Here is a 21376-nt window from a genome sequence, read left to right as displayed (position 1 = left end):
TTCGATTGTCCTCTTTAGACATATGGTGATTGTAATTATCTTGGCAGCTACATGTCAACCTGCAGTAATTATAGAAAAGGTAGACTTATTTTTTTTTACTCAAGATGGGAGTACTGAAGCCAAGCTCTTAATGCATGGTCAGAAAGAAAAATTTAATATAAAAAAAAATTATAATTATAATAAAAAAAACTCCAAAAGACAGCAAAAACAACAGATCTGCATAATGGGATTAAAAGCTACCAGCTGTAGCTTATACTTGTACAAATATACATAGATGTTTTAGTAACACTTTATTTTTATGGTCCATTTAAGTATTAGTAGACTTTCTGCTTTATATCTGGTGATACTGCTCCTTCAACAGACATTTAACTGACTATAAGAAACATTGCAAGTACATGTCAACTTACCTCACAGCAAAAAGGTTGCATTCAAGCCTTGCATGGGTCAGTTGGCATTTTTGTGCGGAGTTTGCTTGTTCTTCTTGTGTTTGTGTGGGGTTTTTTCTGGGTGCTGGGTCCAAAGACATGTGGTACAGGTGAATTGGATAGGCTAAATTGTCCATAATATGTGTGTGTGTGTATGATGGGTTGCAGCTGGAAGGGCATCCATTGCAAAAAACATATGCTGGATATGTTGGTGTGTATCCCGCTGTGGCGACACCAGATTAATTAAAGGACTAAGCCAAAAAAAACCTAAATAAAATAAATTAATAAATGAATAAATTAAACTGTTTGTTTGTTTACATCATTTAGAATACTTCAAGTAATTCATTAGCTTAGATAAAACTCAAATATCTTTATTTCCTAAAAAATAATATTGTTTTTTTTTCTTATAAATGGGAAAATAGTTCTACAACATAAGATGCTTAAAAGGAGAATGGTCTGTGCTCTATTTTACTGTAGGTACAAAAAGGTCAGTGATGGATAAGCAAGTCCAAGGTCATAATAAATAAATCTCTTTTTAAAAAAATATTGTAAAACATAGGTGCCAATATAAAATCTTTGTAATTGTGTTGGTTTATAGTTGTTTTACTGTGACAAATTTTGATTTATTTGTTTTATATTTGTTACTATATTTTTCCAAAAAAAAAAGGTTATAATAAATGACCTTAACCAAAAGTGTGATTTCAATTCAAAAACTATTAAAACAGTTAAAATGTCAGTGAAGATTACCAGAAAACCGATTTAGTAAGTTTTTGATATTATTTTATAAAGAGGTGTTTTTTCCACCCATTTCTTCTCTCTTCCATTAGTTGTTTAGAATCTGAACATTTATGAAAGATTGCCATATACCAATTTAGTCATTTTTGGTCTGATATTATTTCATCAAGTTGTGCTTTTCCCACCCATTTCTTCTCTTTTCTGTTAGCTGTTTAGAATCTGAACATGTAGAATGAAGGATTCAGAAATGAATCATTCTTTTGATCTTGCCAAATGGGTTTTCAAAAGGATTGAAAGTGATTCAGTTTGTTTCATTACGACAGTTCAATCATGCGGCAGTTTCTTTGTAGGTTCAAAAAGAGAGAAAGAGAGCGAGAGGGGTTGGGTTTATATTTACCTATAATCCACACAAAGAAACCGATTTGATATAATTTGAGTGCCTTTTGCATAAGTGCTGCATATAGTGTGTCATTTAAGACTCTAGAAATTGCCCTCTACTTACTTTTAAAGACTTATTTTTTACACCACATATTTAACTTGACAGTATAATACTTTAATGTCTCTAATAGATCTGGACAAAGGAATTCATGTCATTGACCCAGTATCAGGGAAAGCAGTAGCGGCAGTGAGTATGTTAAAATGACCTCCAGCTTTGACAACTCAGCCACAGTTTACTGCTGATGAGCTCAGGGGAGCCTGGATCAGAAGAAAACCGGGATCAGTCCCTTCTGCCTCAGGCTTCACACATCTTATTACACTAGAGTTTAGCTTGGGTTTGTCTATGGATCTACTTGAGCACTATCTGTTGGCCAGCTCCATACTTTGTCTCTTGAGATTCGCTCTATACCAGCTGTCAGGAGCTGACAACATACTGATAACATGCAGAGCTGAGCAGAAGCACTGCTGAGTCTACTTGAAATACTACAACACACTTGCAGAGTTGAAGCTGCTTCATTATCATTATAATACTGCAACACACTCACATTCAGCTTAAAGTAGAAGCTGCTTCATTATCACTTTAAGGTTAAAAGAGCAGAATAGTAATTCATGACTACATTTTTATGACCTTCAGAATAGTTGAATAGTTAAACAGATTTTAAATTCAACAGTTTTAATAGCAATATTTTACACAAGGAAGTTTATGTCAGTTAATGCAGCTTTGTTATTCCACACACACAATATAAAAAAATAAAATTATAAATAAAAAAAATAAAAAGATTTACTCTTTATATTTATATATATTTACTTTAAATATGTAAATATGCATCCCTGAATATGTCTCATATGCAGGTGATTGGGCTTAACAAACCACATGTAGAAAAGACACCCTCTCACCTCTCTGACTCTTGCACGAGGTTGCACATTTGCACTATAGACACATTCTTAATCACTTCATGTCTCTTGAAAACTCTTGTGCATTTCAAATCATGCTTCATTCAGGTGAGTGGGCTTGACAAACCACCTGTAGAAAAAAATCTTTTCTCCTATGAAACTGACACTTTATTTGAACTCCATCTTACCAGAATTCATTAAGGAAAATTATGTTTTTCTATTATTGTACCACAGTCATGTTGCACTCATTCAACATTATAACTCTTTTGCAGTAAATTAACCCTCTCAAGGCAGGCGTTGCTGATTTGCAACAGTTAAAAGCATAGATTTTGCCTGTTTCTAAAATTTGAGTCTGAAAGGGTTAAACCCTAAATATCTCTTTTTCACAATGTTCACCTTTAACACCTCTCTTGCACAATATCCTGCACATCATTGTTCAGCTCATGTAAAAGTTTTTGTATAGCCTGTCTTATGTGTTTAGTTCAGTATCTCGTAGTATATGTTAGTGATGCTTAGGTTTTAAAAATAGCTCTTATGTCCAGTGTTGTGTTTGTATTTATGGGTAATTTATGTAGCACCATTGTCCTGCGAGACACTACATATGGTTCTTCTGTATGTCCACGCATGTAGCTGAATGACAATAAAGCTTCACTTGGTGTAAAATAAAAAAAAGACCTACACTCAAAAAAAGTATGCTAGATGTTTCTTCGAACTACTTATTTAAAATAAGCTGAAGCAAGACAAATCTTGAGTTGTGTTTTGGGGGGACAACTTAATCCTTTGATGTTTTATCCACTTAAAATAAAAAACTAATGTTACCTTAATGCCTCATTCACACGGGGCTTCAGCGTCAACGCTTGACTAAAGGCGTGTCTGAAGTTGGGGCTAACTCGATCGTCATAGCAGCAACAGCCAATGGAATTCAGTCAGTAATACGCCACTGTCTAGCTGGTGTATTTGCATACAGAGATCTGGCATTAAGGGCGTGTCAGAATCCACTTTTGCTATTTAAAGGACAGCATTTTAAGGCTATTTTTGGGCCTCAAAATGGGAGGGAATTGGATTCTACTCTAGCGTCAGAAAATTTTTAAAAAAGAGACTAGTTGTCTTTATATCACCCCAATATGACTGTGGACACACTATACATACAGTTCTGTCCAAACAGCTTACGAAAGATGATTTTCATTATAGGTGCCCTTTAAAGTAAAGTCAACTAATTGCTTTGTATCATACTAAAACTATATTAGCTGTTAAGTACAACTATTTATTCTGTTACCAATGTACCACAACATACTAACTTTATTTTAAAATAATTAAAACTGAAAACCATTAATTAAATAATGTATTAAAACAAATGAAGAACAATTAGAAAACAAATAAAAAGATGCTAAAGATTGTAAAATATTTTGTAGATCTCAATTTAACTAGCGGAAAATTTTTATTTTCTACTTCAGGTGTTCGTTTGAGGCAGGAAAAGTGCAGTGTGTACTGTCAGTAAATATCACATACATTTATAAATAAGCCAAAATAAATCAAATTGACATTTAAAAGCAAGCATTTGCACTGAAAAGACTGAGACTGGCAACATTTTACCACGATTCACAGTACAGCAGAACATTTAGATGTAAATTGCACAGTGCATTTAGTTGTCAGGTTTAGAGGTGTATAGCGAGATAGAAAAAAAAATGCCATTCCAGCCTTTTAAACCCTGCCTTCATACATATCAAATAAACAGTGAAAAGGCCCTGCCTGGACTAATGCACTGCTACTAATAAAGATATGATGAGTTTCCCCTGGAAGCTTTACCATTTCAAATGTGCACTTTACCCAGATGTTGTCATGGTGACATGTTACATTTTTTGTGTAATCTTTTTTAATCTGTCTGACTGTTCTCATGTAAGAAGAAGAAATCAGAGCAGGTCTGAAGGTTGGACTAAAAGGCTCATGAATCCAGCTCTCTTTGAAGTCACGACAGCAACAAAGCACTCGTGATAAACTCTTTATTGTTTTGCCTCTTCTTCTTTTGTGTCTTCAGGGGAGAACTTTGATCAAAAGACCTCTTCTTCTGACAAATATGACTCTATGTTTAGTCTGTAAACCATCACAGGAAATTGGAAGTTATTTTGTCTTCAGTAGCAGCACAAAGGCATTACGCACACTGAAAAACTTGTGGGCTATGTGCAAATGCATACACTGCCGTAGTCATCAGTGAGTGAGCAGAAATGATAATGATAATATTATGAATAAATGTAAATAAAAATATGTATATAAATGACAAAATAATAATATAATTAATTTACAATCATTTTCTGAATTAAAATAAATGCTAAAATCTAAGATAAGGACATATATAATGATAATATAATGCAAATTAACATATATTTAAGTCTCTGAGTGCATCTTTAATATTGACCTGGCATTCAGTTAATAGCCACATGAGGATGGATATGGTCAGTCTGATCATAACATAGTCAATCAATAATGACACTTGACATATTCTTTCCTCCTTTCCTCAGTCTCTTTTTCTCTTTCCTCACTTGTATGGCTGTAATTAATAGAGATGTAGCGGGTACTTGTGGGAGATATTACCATGCATAATATATTAGAAAAGCGGAGACTGGACTCCATATTTTATTTCTTTTATTATGAGGTTTCATAATGTAGCAGTAAAAGAAAACTTACAGTATTTCACTTCTTATACAATATACACCATAAACAGAAAAAGATAACATTCATGACATTGTAATCTAAAAAAGGAAGATGTATAAAATTACTGTTTGTCTGACTTTTAAATTATGAGTGATGAAAATATTGTTTTACTCAATTAACAATTGTAAGAATCCTTTAATCATCCCATATAAATATTTACCAATATTTGTGTGGCATCTTCAAACCTGTTTTTGTTTTTTTATCATCTTCAGTGCTACCTATCCTCAAACATACAGTACAGTACAGTACAGGTCATTTTGGAGAATGTTAAAAACAAGTAGCCATTGACTTCTATGGTACAGTTATTAGTTTTTCCAATAGAGGACAACATTCAACTACCAACACTCTCCACAGTATCTTCTTTTGTTTTCAACAGAAGAAGATTTTGGAATCATTTGAATGTATGACAACTTTAAAACACAATTGTGGGTTTCAGTTGCAGTTCATTATCCATTGTATACAAAACCAAAATGAAACGTCTTTGTATTCCAAGATTGTAATAACACAGCTTTAAACAGTATTTACTGCAGTTTTGTTCAATCTTACCATGCATCTGCTCATAAATCCTCCTACCTTTTTATCTACTTAGGATAGCAAGTGAGGATCGAATAGTGATTGATTGATTGATTTGATTGGTTTATTGATTGATTCATTCATTCATTTATTCATTCATTGATTCCTTCAATCAGAGATTTCACTAATAAAATATATTTTAGTCATCTGCATTCTAGATGAAATTATATATGCCAATAACCCTTGTGCACTGTTCAAATTTAACACCCTTTGTTATGTTAGTGATGAAACATCCACTCGATAAAACTGCTGTAAAAATGCATGCAGTTGAAGTCAGAATTATTAGCCCTCCTTTGATTTTTTTTCTTGCTTTTTTAATATTTCCCAAATTATTTAACAGAGCAAGGAAATTTTCACAGTATGTTTGATAATGTTTTTTTTCTTTTGGAGAAAGTCGTATTTGTTTTATTATGGCTGGAATAAAAGCAATTTTTAAGTTTTTAAACACCAATTTAAGGAAAAGTTATTAGCCACTTTTAGCTAATTGTTTTTTCGACAGCCTACAGAACAAATCATAATACAATAACTTCCCTAATTACCCTAACCTATATATATATATATATATATATATATATATATATATATATATATATATATATATATATATATATATATATATATATATATATATATATATATATATATATATCATTTTTTTTCTTTTTTTTTTTTTTGCACAGGCCTATCTAAAGAGTTAATGGTGCCAACTGATGATCAACAGTAAAAATTACAAATTTGACTTCTTCCCCATATGTAAAACCACCAACAATTAAAAATGCATGATTAAATGGTGTCATGGTTTTGTAATCAAAAATATGTGCTTATAATGGAAGTCAGTGGCTGTCAAAAACAGCCACCAACAGTAAATTAGGGAGAAGAAAAAAATAAATAAAAACAATGAATCAAAGGCAATGTTGTTTCACATGTCCAAGACCTTGATAATATTTTATTAATAATATGTAATTTTTTGTATTTTTTCAGCAAATCAGTGACATCATTGGAGAACTTGGCAATTAAAGAGTTAAAATCCTGTAATTTTCTAAGCAATTTAGTATTTTGAGGTTGATTAACAGATTTATGCAAAAAAAAAAAAAGAAAAACAAATCTGATGCAGTTTTACAGCAGTTTAATTAAGCAGATGTTTTTATCCCTAACGTAACAAAAGAGTAGTAATTTTGCCCAGTTTGTATTGTTGAGTTTTTTTTTTTTTTTATCTAAGCATTTTCTCATAGGACATAAATGCACATTAAACGAAGCAGATTACATTGAGGATGATGATAACACCTTAGTTCATTTAAAACTGGCCAGTGGTGAGACAACATGTTCGAATCAGTAGACGACCACACACAGACCAATTTGTTGTATGACCCCAGAGGGGGATGTGGCACATTGTTGTACATATAACCACTATGTTGGGGTACAAATTAAATTGTCCAAAACAAAATAATAAAAACAGAAACAGAAAGTGTTTCATTTTCACTAAAGACTAACAACTAGTCTACATGAATTTTTTTTAAAGAATCTACTAGAGTAGTCAATATGTACCAGTAAACAAGAACACCACAGCTCGGCAACCCACCGCCGCAGCCGTTGACGATCACGGCTGATCATGACCGACCACTGACTGACTAGCTCACCCACTCAAAGCAAGATGCATTTATAGCTGGCAGTCATTCGATGCTTCGTCAGCTAGCGGTATCACCAAACGTAATGTTACCTCCTCTGCCGCGAACGCAATCCAGCACCGCAACACCTCAGATCACTCCTCCGCAATCCAGCACTGCAGCAACTTACTACCACAGTTGAATGGTATAGCACCGTGAGCATCCAACAGCCAAAGGTCCCATGCAGCAGAACTTAGCACCGCAGCAACAGTATAAGTATAACAATATAAAATTTGTCAACAAAAATCATTTCATTTGCTGAAACAAAAAGTTCTGCCCATATTAAGATTCGAAATCACCCCAAAGTGGATGAAAACATCCCCAACAGTTCATAAGCGTTAAAAACACCAACTGATGGCTGGTCGAGTTGTGTAGTCTGAGACCAGGATGTAGTCTGACATGTTTGTTGTCCACAAAATGACAAGAATTTAGAAGTCAACATTTCATTATAATACCATTATTATCATAAAATGTTCAGAGAACCCGTCATAACTAACAATCTAAGCACTCACAGCACTTATACTGTACTTATTTATACTGTTGTTTCACATATACTCAATGCTCTTACAAATAGATTGAAATCAACATTATGCACAAAATAAAACTGTAAATAATTTAAATATAACCTATTTTGTCATATTGACTTTTGCCCCAATTTCATCTATACTGTATTTCTGCTAAACTTTCCACTATAAACCACTAAGATTTGAATAGGCGGAGTTTATTTTGTTCTGCCATCTGTGTGAGATTTGATTAAACTGTCATATATGTGAGATGTTTAATGGTGCCTGACAATGTTAGTTTGAAAGGTCTGACATGTCTGGATGTGAAGCTATAGCATGTCAGAAAGTCGCCTCCATCACACTGACTTCTCTCTCGCCCTTAAGTAATGGCACACAATGCAGGCATATGCTGCAGATTAAAATCCACTTCACACTATGTTTTATATAGAGAGGCTTTTAGTCAGGCATGACCAGCCTTCAAGAAGAAAAACACTGCTTTCTCTTTCACATCATGAGGAGTTGTGAGCAGCAATTTGTTCTTAAGATTATCATGTATTTGCAAAAGGAAGATGGGAAATAGCCTGGCCATTAACGCGTTCATAATGGCTTTAATTGAAAAACACATTTGCACTTAAAATCACAAGACACAACGCTAAAATTTAAAGTGCAGCAGTGATATGCCCATGTTTTAAGATTTTATCATTTTAAGTTTAAGGTTTAGAGAAGTACATTTTTGAGATATATGTATACAACAGTTCTGTCTGCTTCTTGAATTTGATTGGCTGACAGTTGTGAGATATTAAAGTAATATCAGGACTTTTACAGCCTCTTCACTCTTGTGTATTACTCCGCCAACACAAGTGGCAAGCAGTTTGGCAAATGTTGCTGCTGTTGGACATTTAATACTTGGTCTTTTAGGCGAGAAAGTAGTTGTCTTAGATTGCAATTTTGCAGTTTATTTATAAGGACAGTGCCTATTTTAATATTCAGAATTTCTAGGATTCAGCCGATCGGCTACCATCAACCTGTCATACAGAGCAGAGCAAAGACTGTTAACGGTCCACCACAGGATGGCGACAGACTGCGTAATAATTCCTTACAGGAAAAAAAAATCATTTCAGAAAGTGACAGTTTGTGTCTATCTTTCTGTATTGTATTTTGTAGTGCTGTATTTATGTCGCAGTTATCTGGTAATGTTTGCTTTGTTCTGGCTTTTTGAGGTTAATTATTGTGATCTCCTAATTGCAAATGAAATACTGGGAAATCTCTGTAGACTGATGGCATTTCAAGCCGTTCATTTTTATAATCTTAAAATGTGAGCAAAATCACCTGTTTTGTCATCAGATGTTACACTAGAGAATCGTTCTGTCACGTTCAAATAAATGTTCGGGTAGATCCAATAGCGAGTGAACAAAGGAATTTATTAGACACAGTCAAACTCAAAAAACAGGTGCAACAAAAGAGTGCGGTGCTAAGGCTAGGGGAACAGGACAGGAATCAAACAGGAAATCAGGCTCTAGCAGAAACTCCTCAAGGTCCTGAGCACAGACAGAAAGACACACATGAGCACACGTAACGAACTGACAATAAACATTAAACACGTAGCACTTATATAGTCACGATGATGCATATCAGCTGGCGAAAAATCAATCCAGCGGAGTGACGTAAGGCCACGTGACCAAAACAACACATGTGGGCCACAAAAGCAAAACAAACCCACATGATCACACAGACATTCCGGAAGAGCGCACAAACCTGCAACCGTGACACGTTCAAATACTAGCTCTGAAGTGACGTTTGTGAAGTAGCAACAGTTTCTGCTGTTCTGACGTCAGCTGCAGATGTATATGAATGGGGAAAGGAAGTAGTTCCTCATTCAAAAGGGTTTTTAGACTTGATGCTGGATTTTCTTTTTTAAATTGTGGCACATACATTTATACATGTGACAGAATTTACGAGTTGTTCTTGATGTTTTTCCCCTTTAAGAGTTTTAAGCTGAAAGTGACAGCTGTCCTGCACGGCTTCCCAAGTTATCTTTACCCCATGGTTTATGTAAATAGATCTACGTGTTTTAATAATTCCTGCGATCCTATGCATATATATATATATATATATATATATACAGTTGAAGTCAGAATTATTAGCCCCCTTTTGATTTTTTTTTCCCTTTTTTAAACATTTCCCAAATAATGTTTAACAGAGCAAGGAAATTTTCATAGTATGTCTGATAATTTTTTTTCTTCTGGAGAAAGTCTTTTTTGTTTTATTTCTGCTAGAATAAAAGCAGTTTTAAATTTTTTAAAGCCATTTTTGAGACAAAATTATTAGCCCCTTTAAGCTATTTTTTTCGATAGTCTACAGAACAAACCATTGTTATACAATAACTTGCCTAATTTCCCTAACCTGCCTAGTTAACCTAATTAACCTAGTTAAGCCTTTAAATGTCACTTTAAGCTGTATAGAAGTGTCTTGAAAAATATCAAGTAAAAATGTAAAATGTTATTTACTGTCATTATGGCAAAGATACAATAAATCAGTCATTAGAAATAGGTTTTTAAAACTATTATGCATTATGCTTAGAAATGTGCTGAAACAATCTTCCCTCCATTAAACAGAAATTGGGGAAAAAAATAAACAGGGGCGCTAATAATACATAATTTTGAGTTCAAATGTATGTATATATATATATATACAACCCTGCTTAGCTTCAGTGAGTAACTGGTCTTTGGCTGCAGGGTGACTGTGGCGTGTGTGCGTGTGTGCGTGTGTGTGTGTGTGTGTGTGTGGGTGGGTGTGTGTGTGTGTGTGTGTGTCTATTTAATTTGTTTTTTCTTTATTAAAGCCATGAACCAAATCAGCCAGCTGCAAGGGGAATCACAATATTACAAAATAATGTTAGAAACTGATTGTAAAAAGGAGTTTAATTAATTCTAACAGATGTGTGAACAAAAGCACATACAAATGATTAACAACCTCACAGAAGGTTTAGGCGTTTTTATTTTTTCTTTAGAAACTAACTGTTTCAGTTGGTTATAAAACTGATGGCTTTAAGAATTACCCATATTTTTAAAAGTTCTGATCCTTTAAAAATATAAACTGTAGATAAAATGTATCGACAATTTGTTACTATTTTCCCCTTAGAAATGAGCAGTGTACATAAATGAAAAGGCATTGAATTAACATTTTAATTATAAAGTGTTTTCTTTCCAAAATGTAACTTTTGGTTTCTACCTTTTTCACTTTGTATAGTGAAGGTGGTTTTACCTGCAGTGTAAATGTACAGTAATTATGGCTTGTCCTATTCTTCACCTGCATATTTTTATTCTGTAGGCAGTATATCATAGGTATATTTACAGACCTGGATAAGTTAGACTTTATTAAAAGCTGCCAAATGCAGGAGAAGGTCAAATATCATTCACCTCTTTCTGTCTCTGCAGTCCTCCGGCACGCTGTACCTCCTTGCAGCTGTGGGCTCTTCTGAGGGCCTTCAGTCTTATCACTCTGCTGGACTGGAGAGCTCTGGACATTAAACTGTGATTTATTCCTCTAATATCCTCAGGTCAGTGGAAACTACGGCAAGGTCAGCATAACAATGCTGCCTGCTGGCTCTTTTATGAAAGTTAAGAAAGATTCAAAAACCACAAACACACAAAGACACATAAAATATATATTTTTTTCTTTCAATAAAGTTAGTTGTTCAACAGTTTTGTAAGTTTTGTAATGGTGTTTCATCATTTCATTTTAAAGTACTGGGTGGAAAAGGCAGTGTTGGGTGGTTTCTAAACACGTCGATAATCTGGGTAATGAAAAATGTGGCACATTGCGGTCTTGATCAATGTCAGTGGTTTATTTATTGAAATTCCAAAGCTTCTTAGAAAGCAGAATCTTAAATGATATTTAGTTATCTTTAATACCTCTTAGACTCTAATAAAAAATCTAAAATCATTTTAAGATATCTGTAATACCTCTTGAAGCGGTCATGACATGGATTTTCTTTTATTAAAAATTCATTGTTTCTTGAGGTCTACTAGTACTATTAACCAGGAGCAAAATCCTGATGCTGATGTTTGATACAATTCTGACCATAGAAAGTATCAGCTGCATTAGTAACTGTTTTGTCACTGCTGAAAATGTGTACAATGTAACAATTGAACATCTATTAAATAGCTGTAGAACTGAAAAGTACACCGTAAAGTTTATTTTTTAAATGTTAAAAATATCGCAAACAGAAATTTAATAAAATGTAAACTGCTCAAAAGTTTACAACCCCAAATAATAGCATGGAAAACGCAAATAAAACATAAAAAGTGGTGATTTCTAAATTTACTTTGACTTGTATTTCACTGCAGACATTACAACAAACATTATTTAATGTGTTCCTTGTGATTTTTATTCTTTTTTTTTTGTCGTTTATATTTTCAAAATAAACACATACCAATTTTGGTTTATGCAAACGTTTAAAAAAAGTTGAAACAATAGCTATATTTCCATCCACCTATTTTAAAGCGCATTTTGGACAAAATTGGTTCACGGAAATGCCAAGATGCAAATAAATTTTGGAAATGTGCATAAAAACATATGGACATAACTGAGTAGGATAACCATTTTATTTAATAAGTAGAGACGCGCTTAAACTACAATCGATAGACTTTTGCCGAACAAATTCAAGTAAGAGCATAAAACAATCATGTGATTTTATTATAAGAGATTATGTGATGATAAAAATGTGTGTGAATGGACAAACCAGCAGACTGAGCACACTAAAACATCTGAAATGTTGTTTTGGTCATTCAATGGAATTCTTTCTTTCTTTCTTTCTTTCTTTCTTTCTTTCTTTCTTTCTTTCTTTCTTTCTTTCTTTCTTTCTTTCTTTCTTTCTTTATTTTTATTTTTTACTCAAATTGTTTGTAGCAGTCGGTTTCCTAAAACAGTTTGAATTGCCTTAGCTTATTGGATTTTATGATACTCAGTTGGTTTGACTTCTCTTCATTTATTAGCTTTTACTGTGGGTTTCACTCAGTGCTTCATTTACTCAAATGGAGTAAGTTCACAGTACTCATTAAGATTCGTTTTTGAACTTAAATTATGTGTTGAAATTGGTTTCCTCAAACATTTGCCAGTAATACTGTGAAATTTACTATCGCACTGTAAACTAATAATAATTATAATTGTGCTGTAAAACTACAGCGCAATTGTAATTGTTAAATTACAGTGCACTTGTAAATTTTTCAATACTACTGGCAACCAAAATCTCCAGTAATACTGTACATTTTACAGCATTTTTTACAGTGTAAAAAGCCTTAACAAAAAAAGAAAGGGATCTGAAATCTATAGTCTTAAGATTTAGAGAAACTTTATTATTGCATGCATTAAAGACATGCTAACATTTCTTAAATCACTAGATTTTATTAATAAATCCACCACTTTATTTGTACACATTCAAATAAAAACACATATTTGTATACATATAATTTTCCCCTCAGAGGGAAATTGAGATGGCGCCCATTTTGTTTGTATGAAATGAGAAGACACGTGTGGAGAGATATAAAGATATGTACTGTAGATTAACATGGAGAGCAGTCATTATGCAAAAATATTTGACCAATGTTGCAAATAACTAGTCAACATTAAGTATTCCAGACAGCTGTGTAATAATGGAAGGTTAATTATCATCCCTTCAAGGTATTTATGCAAGCTGACTAATTCAAAAACATGAACTTTGAAATTTGAAGCACTTAAGGTTTTTTTTTTATTCGCTTTCTAGACGGAGTAAACATGACTCATGCATTAAGGATCAGTGTCAATATCACATTTTTATCCTTTTTTCCCACTTAAATTGCCTGCCAATGGATGAAATATTATTGAAAACAAACCTGGGAACTTTTCTGCGTCCTGATAATGTGCCTGAGCAGCTTCCATGAGTCACAAACACACAGGAGTCGATATTTCCATCAGCGGCAGACCGGTCCCTTCTCTTTCACATACAGGTGCACCTAGAGACGAGATAAATCGCTACCTTTCTACTGCTTGGCAGGGGGTCCTTGCTAAAATGCATATAATTAAGCTGGGTAGAACAAACAGCCATTATTTAGTTGTCAGAACATCATTTTGAAATTCGTGAAATGGAGAGAAAAGCGGGGTGGGGGGAGAGAGAGAAAGAGAGAGAGTAAGAGATGGCTGGAAGGAAAGAGAGAGCGCAAAAGAGATGATTAAGAGTCACTCTATCCTCTCGTCTTGATATGTAGTCCCTCAGGAGCCGCTGGAGTTTAAATCAATGGCCAGCCTTTATTCACTCTCTCACTTATGTTCTCACACACACACACACAATCACACACAATCACACACACACACACACACACACACACACACACACACACACACACACACACACACACACACAGACACACAGACACACTAAAACACACACAGAGAGAGAAAGAGAGGGATAGAGAGAGACATACACGCATGTTGACTTCCCAGAGATATAACTTTTTTTTTTCTTGTCATTTTTTAAATAATCTATAGACCAGAGGTGCCGAGAGTAAGGCCCAAGAGAGTAAGTTGGCCCAAGGTAACCTTTGGTTTGACCCGCCATCCCATCTGAAAAGAGAGGGGGAAAGATGGGAAGTTGGTTGGGGCAAAAGCCTCTGACAGAGATTATTATTTTCAATTTATTGTATACCCATTTCTTTCTTTGTTTAATTGAGGAGCCACATAAAAAAGGCAACTAAAGTTAAATGTTTCGTATGAATCAGACTTTTAAAATGTAAATACTATCAGTTGACAGATAGAGGACAGTGCACAAGACATCGGTGAGCAAATCAAGGCAAAGGCAGGAGCAGCCCGACTAGAGTATGCAGTATTGAGCTCCATTGTGTTATAAATGGGATTGTTTATGTCTTTACTATAAAATATGTGGTTCTTTGTTCTCAAAAAGTGGACCTTTTTGCAGTCATCACTTCATTTTCTATTAAATTATCAAATTTAAATGCTGCATTTAATGACATAAATCACTATTTTTAGCTTGATTAGCTTGTCAATTGGTCATCATTACCACACCTTTTGAAAAGAAATATGAAGATATTTCTTTTTCTTTTTTTTTTACATGATATCATAAGGAAAAAAAAATAAATGACGTTTTTTTAATTTTTATTTTATCATTTATAACTTAAGGTTATGTACATCTTGTACTGTTTATGGTAAGTGCATTACTTTATACTTTAAGTTATAATATTAACTTTATGAAATAGTATAACCTATTGTCATTTATTATAGGTAAATAACTGGCCAGCACATTCAACTTTTCTCAGTCAGAATTTGGCCGTTTGAAAATTTAACAATAAATAATAATAAAGTAGAGCTTGATGATTTTTCTATAGCCTCATTTGAAAATGCATGGATTACAACAACAACATCCTAATTAGTATTACCATTTGGTAATTTTTTTTCTTTCTTTCAAGATTAAAATCCAAGCTTTAGAATAAAAGTTCCTTGTAAAATGTTTTCTGTATGTAACAACAATCCAGTAGGTCAGTGGTGAAAGATGACTTCACTTTAGATTCCTCTTGGTCTTAAAACCTTTGATGGGTTATTTTCACAATTTTATGGTGTCTTAGCAATAAAAATAGGCAAATGAGATCATGTTTGGGACAAATTCTGGACCTTTGTCAGTGGGGGGTGGGTCTTTTTAACCACCCGAACCCCCTAGCTATGGCTCTGAAGCTGATAATAAAACATTAAACATTTCAGTATACTACAGTACATCCCTATTTAATCTTTTAAAGCAACTTTTTTTGTTTGTTTGTTATTTTTGAATAATAAGCAAATAAATGAGCAAATGTAATAGAGTTTGGTATTAAACTTCGGCCCACAGCTCTTAATCAAGTTTGTTTTTTTTGCCCTTTATAAGAAAAAGTTTGGGCACCCAATACGACTGTAAATAATGTCTTCTTTAATCCTACCCCTAAACTCTTATAGGAAAAAAATCTGCATTACATTTTCAAAATAATGCATTCTCTATTTTTTATGAGCTGTTTTTCTCACGGGGATCAAAAATTATTTCTATACCTGTGAGTCCCCACAACATGATAAATACCAGGAACTAACACACTCTCACATGCATGCAATTTGGGTATTCATGTTTTATAGTGACTTTGACTTCCCATAGACTTCATGTTTTTATACAGTAATACATATAGTACACCGAAAAAAAAATCTGTAAATTAGCAGTTTGCTGTATTTTGTTATTCATGTTCATTTTTTTCACCCTTTATTTATGCTTTTGAATTACATAATGGGTCCTTGATCTTTCTTCCAACTTTTATTAACATTTAAGTATAGTTTAAAGTGATATATTGTCTTCTATTTTGTGATACAAAAACTTTGTAATAACCTGCATATACGTTTTCTGTTGTTTTACAGACTTATTTCTCTATATTATCTATTTAATTTTGTATACATTATATTACTTCAATATCAAGTCACTTTGCTAAACTATGACGTTGAAATTTCAACATCAAAAGAATCTCAATGTAATTCACAACTGTATATAAACAGAAAACATAAAATGCGAAAACTAATCAACAGATTTTTTTTTTTTACAGTGTCGAGCAGTCTTGGGGGTAACGCATTACAATAATTCTAGTCACATAATAATAATATTTTTCTAAGTAACGAGAAAGGTAACGCATTACTTCAAAATTAAGTAATAATATTTGAGTTATTTTGTAATGCGAGTTATGTAATGTGAGTTTTAATTTAGTTAATTCACTTTTAAAAAATAAATTGCTGAATTAAAATGACAGTCACATTGAATCCCGCACGCAATGAGAGAATGCAGGACTAGGCAGAAAGGAAGAGGATTATTTGAATGGACAGTGATTTTACTTTTTAATAAGACAAAAAGTACAAAAGTTGCAAACGCATTGCTTTAAACAGTCATTATTCCATTAATCTATATATACAGCAAAGCTCTGGGGTCAGAAAGTTTTCTGAAGATAGCATTATCTTACAATAATTTACAAATGCAGTGTGTTGTTAATTGCAGAGCTGCCCTATTAAAAAAGCCATCAGCCAGGTCATAAAAGTAATGCAAACATAACATTACTTACCATAAAAAAGTAACCAAGTAACTCAGCTACTTTTTGGAAGGGAGTAACTCAATATTTAAATGCATTACTTTCTAAAATAACTTTTCCTAACACTGGTGTGGAGTACATTTTGTCCTTTTACCTAAACCCAGCTCTGCCCCTACAAAAACCACGGGTATTACTATACTCGTGGGTCCCCACATGATGAGAAATACCAGCCGTGGAGAGACTTGCACTCAGGCACACACTCAGGGGACTTACCTAATATTTTTGAACTGAAGGTTCTGTCAATTATTAATTTACATGTTCTTATAGTGCTAATGCTAGTCAAAAAAAAAAAAATCTTGATGTTGCTACTTAAGAGTGCATTTAATTAAAAAAATAAAATTATATATATATATATATATATATATATATATATATATATATATATATATATATATATATATATATATAGTGAGCAAAATTCCCATTAACTACCAATAATAATAAGTGCAAAATAAATATTGTCAGTTGTTAGTTCCCAGTAATACAGTTGTAATGAGTAAGTTATTGATTGCACATTTATAATTTGTTCATTCATTAAAGGTTTTGGTCAACCTGGTTTTCTAAAAACAATTATCATTTGCACTTTAATACATTAAATCCAAGTATTAGTGTATTACTAACAGTAAAATTACCTTGGTTGCACTGGCTGTTATACCTCAAACAGCAATTCCCAAGAGCGCAATTTCCTCAAAACAGTGGACATGCACAAACTGGGGAACGATAATGGTAAACCAAGCCTGACAATCCTATTAGTCGGTCTTTAATTATTTATCCAGGTTTGCACAGATTGACTACCCTCTGGGAGAAATTAAAAAGTTAACAGGCACTTTGGAAAATGATGTTCTGATGCATCTTTCAAGGGGCTTAGGAATAAAAGACTGTTCCATCTTGCTTCATAATTAGCTAAGGTCTTGTTTTCTTTTTGGATTAGCATGGAAATTGATATACACTGCTTTCAGTGTGTCGTGCTAAGAGTACAATAGCGCGGTTGAAAGTGTAATCAAAAGAATCACACATGATTATCACGCTGGAAAACTATTTTTATATCACAGATGTGTCCTTTTATTGATGCGGCTAGCCTGAAAACATTCATTTTATGCACAACAGAAACTCATGATGGCTATGGTTTGATATTTTACGAAATCAGTAATAATCTTTGGGCCCTGATTTCAATGCTGGGGGCATCCACTTTAAAAAGAAACCTAATATTTTCAGGAGGAAAAGTACACAGAACATGTGGACAGAATTTCAGGTAAAATTGTCACAACAGTGATCAGCCAGTTCTCGCAGTGAGAGAGGAAAAATACATCTCACAAATCATTAAATCCTACTGAACACAGCAATCACACTACTTTCAAGCTGCCTAGTTCTAAAGTGTTCATTTTTCCTGTTGCCAAAAAAAAAAAAAAAAAAAAAAAAAACATAGATGTTAAATCCCTAAAAGGGCCTTACATACAAATACTGTACAGTCCACACTGTTCAGTACATTCATTCAGTTTGATTAATCAGGCCCCAATCAATAAGTCAGCTGCTTTTTAATTTCCACCAGTGCTAATCTCCTGCAATGCATATGCTTCGATCCTTAAATAACCTGTTTATTTTAGCTTTAGTCTAGCCTTTAAAGCTGAGTCATCCAGCAAAGCTCCACCTCCATGAAGCTTTCTTCTCTAGAACCAAGCAGGTACATTATACCATTCACTCATAATAAATTCATATTCATAAATATAGATACATACATAAGTAAAGAATTTTAATGTAAATCTTAAAACAGCAACAACATAAAGATGGTTATCAGTATATGACTAATTAATTAGCATGTTACGTTGAATTTATTTCTAAAATAAATAAAAACATTTAATAAAACAAAAGTTTAATAACTAATAATTGTTAACCAGACCTGATGCAAAAAATAGTTTGTAATGTAATCTTTCAAATGACTTGTTTTAGGTAATGTATTTCCACTTTTAGATTACTTTAGACCTGTAGTTTTTGATCTCATTACCATAAATCTTCAAGTTGATATTTTATGTCAAAGTGAACTGCCAACTACCAATTAGCTACCATTTTAAATATCTTTGCTTTACATAAGTAACATTAAACAGATTTCAAACAGGAAATTTTAATGTCCAGAATTCCAAAAAGCCATGATAACTGAAGGTCACTGGAAATAACAAACACTTGTTTTTATATGACTATAAAACAGAAGGGCTTATTACATGATTATTGACCACATATGATCCAATTAAATGAGAGGGGCTTTTGTTCCAGAATTAAACTATAATAATAATATTAATAATAATAATAATAATTAAATAGTTTTTGTTAATAATAATAATAATAATAATAATAATAATAATAATTAAACATTAATAATTTACTGGCTTTCTGTGAACAATATGTTGCTTTAGAAAATGCTTAAAAATATAACTGTAATCTGTATTTATTACAGTAACATATTTAACAGTTTCTGCAAATAACTGATCTAATGGTAATATTCTTGTTATCAGTAGTTAATACTGAGAACTCATAACTTTGAAGTGGCCTCTACACATAAACCAAAAGCAAATGCAACATTGACAAAAGGAACACAAAATCTTTCTTTGTCTCACTCAAACGGATGACCTCATTAAATGAGGCTTTCTGTCATTCCAGCACTATCTCTATAGCCTTTACGGGCTTTCTGTTGAACACTGAGCAGCTCAAGCAAAATGAGAAATCCAGCAAAAACACTTTGTACATTGTATTTTGTAAAATCTTCAATGTTAACTTGCAGTTTGTTAGAGAAAAGAAAATCTTTTTTTTGACTGTAGATTTTTAAACATAATATATTTATATAAATGAATGAATACATAAATAAATAAATAAATAAATAAATAAATAAATAAATAAATAAATAAATAAATAAATAAATAAATAAATAAATAAATAAAATTGTGATGACAAGAACATTGGAGTAAAAGACATGGTTTTTGTTCTTGCATCCATTGGCTTTCTTGTTTGTATGCAACCATGCAAATTGAATATTGTTTTTCTGTTTGCTAATTTATTTATTTAATTATTAGTATATTTAGAAGCAGAAAATTGCAACGATGGGCAAAGCCATCATCTCATGCTCCCAAGCCAAATTACAGTTGAGCAGCTAGTCTCTCAGGCAAAAGATATGTCATACATTTTTAATGTGCTGGGAGCCAGCTGAATGTCAGCCAGCCAATTCTAAGTTACTCCTTTGAATGTGATGGGCAGTCATGGGTTCTGTCACCGCTGTTGTAAATCACAGCACAGCAAAGCCACAGCTATGTATACTGCGGCTTGACAAAATCCACCTGTAGGACAATTCTGACCTCTTTCCTAATAAGATTCCTCCCTTGTGTGCTTGTCATTCACCGCATAGCAGTTACTTGCTAACAAGTCTTTCCACATGCATGCATCCCTAAGATTCAGTTATGCCCTGTGTGTGATACTATTAGCAATATCACACTAAGGACGATAATTATAATAATGATCATTATAGGGTGAAGTGCTATATAGGGAAAAGCCCACAACAATTATAATAATGACAATGATACTGTACATAGTTGAAGTCAGAATTATTAGCCTTCCTGATTTATTATAGCCTCTATATGGATATTTTCCCCAATTTCTGTTTAATGGAATGATTTTAGTTTTTTCAACACATTTATAAGCATAATAGTGTTACTAACTCATTCCTAATAACTGATTTCTTTTATCTTTGCCATTGTAACAATACAAAATATTTTACTTGATATTTTTTAAGATACTCGTATTCAGCTTAAAGTGCAAGTTTAGGGCTGCATGTAAGTTTGTGAATCTTCTAAAGTGTGAAAATACTATAAATTGTTTGCAGATATTTAATAAACATACTAAGTAAACACTGTTGTTTATCTGAAAAACAATGCTAAAGTCAGATATTTTGCTTTGAAAATGTGAGTTATGTGCCAGAATGGCTGTCTTTGTTTTGGTCCTTTTAACCTGCTCACTGCCAGGTTAGCCATTATATTTCAGCACCCAGAGTTGCCTTGGAGGAAAACAGCGTATTTTATTAATTCAGCAAGAAAGGCTCTTTAAAGCATGTGTCCATGAACCAAAATGCAACTTTTGGTGGACAGTAGCAGCCCTGAAATGAGACTCAGATTCAGAGTTACACATGAGGTGGTTATTAATTAGCAAATAATATAAATATTACAAAATAAACATTAGGTGAGCAGGTTTGTAACCCCATGTCATAACAACATACTACATGAGAGATTTGCAGTGATAAGCAAATTGACTCTTTGCAC

The 21376-nt window shown here is 33.0% G+C and overlaps 1 protein-coding gene across 1 annotated transcript in view; it reads right to left on the bottom strand.

Moving 5' to 3' along the window:
* The window catches only part of LOC147842407 (uncharacterized), a 194519-nt gene that overhangs the window by 156794 nt on the left and 16349 nt on the right, over positions 1-21376 (bottom strand). Inside the window, exon 3 of the mRNA XM_087268652.1 lies at positions 13500-13585. The gene's annotated coding sequence lies outside the window, so the exon portion shown is untranslated. The remainder of the gene's footprint in view (positions 1-13499; positions 13586-21376) is intronic.

Source organism: Danio rerio, chromosome 9 (genome assembly GCF_052040795.2).
Source record: "Danio rerio strain M-AB ecotype USA chromosome 9, GRCz13ab, whole genome shotgun sequence".
Lineage (NCBI taxonomy): Eukaryota > Metazoa > Chordata > Actinopteri > Cypriniformes > Danionidae > Danio > Danio rerio.
The sequence above is the reverse complement of the archived record's forward strand: the minus strand, read 5'-3'. Positions and strand labels throughout refer to the sequence as shown.